The sequence below is a fragment of the Microtus ochrogaster genome, unplaced genomic scaffold, assembly GCF_000317375.1.
Source record: "Microtus ochrogaster isolate Prairie Vole_2 unplaced genomic scaffold, MicOch1.0 UNK51, whole genome shotgun sequence".
Classification (NCBI taxonomy): Eukaryota; Metazoa; Chordata; class Mammalia; order Rodentia; family Cricetidae; genus Microtus; species Microtus ochrogaster.
In genome coordinates, this window is record NW_004949149.1 from 142485 (window position 1) to 145339 (window position 2855).

A 2855-nucleotide genomic window follows, 5' to 3' on the forward strand; every position below is an offset into this window, starting at 1 on the left:
GGTGAGATTGTAGAGAGAGAACACGAGCACGGTGAGATTGTAGAGAGAGCACATGAGCATGGTGAGATTGTAGAGAGAGCACATGAGCATGGTGAGATTGTAGAGGTGGCCAAATAGTCAACTGCAAATCCTAGCAAGGTGGGGTTGTTTAGTTTTGTCTTGAACTGCTCAGGTGAATCCTGGCTAGCTTTGGCATGGATGACCTTGAACTTTTGACCCTCCTGCTTCCACCTCCTCGAGGCTGGATTACTAGTGAGCACTGGCCAAGCCCAGGTTGGGATTCTTTTTGAGTCTAGACCTTTTCCTTAAAGTATACGACTGTCCCATCACTACTGCAGCCCTCTCTCTTGATCTGCACTCCTCCCTCTTTTCCACTCTCATCCTGTGCCATCTTTCTGGCTTCTTCAGGCTTTTCCGGGCCATGGATGCTCTGATTTCCTGTAGTCCGTCCGACATCCCCTTCCTTCTTCAGCCTCACGTCTCTGCTCCATGATCGGCTTTGACAGCATGCTCACACTTCACAAGGATCCAGTCCTAAGCAGAACCCAGCTGAACTGTTTTCTGCATGCACGCAACCAAGTCCCAGCCAGATGAGTAACAACACTCTAGAAAGTTCAGTGAGTGGCCTCAGGTCCACCTCTAGCTCTTAAATCTTTCTGTGATGATACCTAAAGTTTATACAGTACAGAGAGTCCTTTGAAAGAAAAAGTGCAGACAGAGGGTTTATTAGTATGCATGAAGCCCCCTGAATTTGATCCCCAGCACCACAGAAAACCCAGACAGGGAAACACATCTGTTATCTAGCACTCAGGAGGTAGGCGCAGGAAGATCAGAGGTTCAAGGTCATGGCCTGGATTGCGTGAGACCCTGTCAAAAAAAAAAAAAAGAAAGAAAGAAATATATCTTATAATAGTATTTATACTATTAGTATGGTGTGTACTTATAATGAAGAAATAAGTCACCAAAAAAAAATGACTACAGACTTCTTTCTAAGGTTTGCAGGTGACATCTAGACCCCTTTCAATGTGGCATCCCCTCTCAATAAGGACAATCTACCCTTCCCTTCAGGAAGGGGGACAGGACAGGCCTTGTGCAAAAGCCTCATCAGCTACACAGACGTCTCCTGGTGTCCCAGTCTACCGAGGCCGTTATAACGAAATACGCCACACTGGGAATCTGTAAGCTATAGAACTCTACATCTTAGAAAGCAAGAAACCATGATCACAGTTCCAGCTGGTTTGGGTTCCTCATAGAAAGTGCCTTCTGTGTCTCTGTGAGCTAGCAAAGAGGCCAAGCTCCCTCAGCCCCTTTGATAAAGCATCAATGCATGGCCTGATGGCCTCGCCTGTCATCCTGGTGCTTAGCTTTCGGCATGTGCACGAGAGAGACAGACATGCAAACCTCAGCACCCGCAACCCTACTTTCCCTCTTGCTTGCTCTGGGTGTTTGATTTGCCTGTTCTCTGCAGTTCTGTCTGTCTCTGTCTCTCTATCCCCTCTTCCCCCTCTCTCAATTCACCATTGCTAGGGATTGAGCCCAGGGTTTTGTGCAGGATAGGCAAGCGCTTTATCATTGAGGTGCACACCAGCTCCCAACTTTTCCCTTCTCTTTCTTTTTTAAAAAGTGTGTGTAGCCGGGCAGTGGTGGCGCACGCCTTTAATCCCAGCACTCGGGAAGCAGAGGCTGGCGGATCTTTGGGAGTTCGAGGCCAGCCTGGTCTACAAAAGCTAGTTCCAGGACAGGCTCCAAAGCTACAGAAAAACCCTGTCTCGAAAAAACAAAAAAAAAAAAAAGTGTGTGTGTGTGTGTGTGTGTGTGTGTGTGTGTGTGTGTGTGTGTGTGTTGGTTTAAATGAGAACTGTGTCCATAGTCTTAGGCATTTGAATACCTGGTCCTCAGTTAGTGGCACTGTTTGAGAAGATTTGGGGGTGTGGCCTTGCTGCAGAAAGTATGTCACTGGAGATAGGCTTTAAGATTAAATCATTTTAGCCAAAACAATCCTGCACAATAAAATAACTTCATGACTTATTACAATCCCTGACTTCAAACTCTATTACAGAGCTACAGTACTGAAAACAGCCTGGTATTGGCATAAAAACAGACTGGAGGACCAAGGGAACCAAATAGGAGACCCAGATATTAATCCACACACCTCCGAATACCTGATTTTTGACAAAAAAGCAAATAATATCAAATGGAAAAAGAGAAAGCATATTTAACAAATGGTGCTGGATATCAATGTGTAGAAGAATGAAAATAGACCCATATCTATTACCATGCACAAAACTCAAGTCCAAATGGATCAAAGACCTCAACATAAAGCCAGCCACACTGAACCTCATAAAAAAGAAAGTACATTTGAATGCATTGGCACAGGAGACCATTTCCTAAATATAACTCCAGTAGCACAGACACTGAGAGAAACAATTAATAAATAGGACCTCCTGAAAATGAAAAGCTTCTGTAAAGCAAAGGACACAGTCAACAAGATAAAATGACAACCTACAAAATGGGAAAAGATCTTCACTAACTCCACATCAGTCAGAAGTCTGATCTCCAAAATATACAAAGAACTCAAGAAATTGGTCAACAAAAGAACAAATAACCCAATTAAAAACATGGAGGACAGACCTAAGCAGAGATCTCTCAACAGAGGAACCTAAAATGGCTGAAAGACACTTAAGGAAATGTTCAACATCCTTAGTCATCAGAACAATGCAAATCAAAACAACTCTGAGATTCCATCTTACACCTGTAAGAATGGCCAAGATCAGAAACACTGATGACAACTTATGCTAGAGAGGTTGTGGGGTAAAGGGAACACTTCTGCACTGCTGATGGGAATGCAAGCTGGT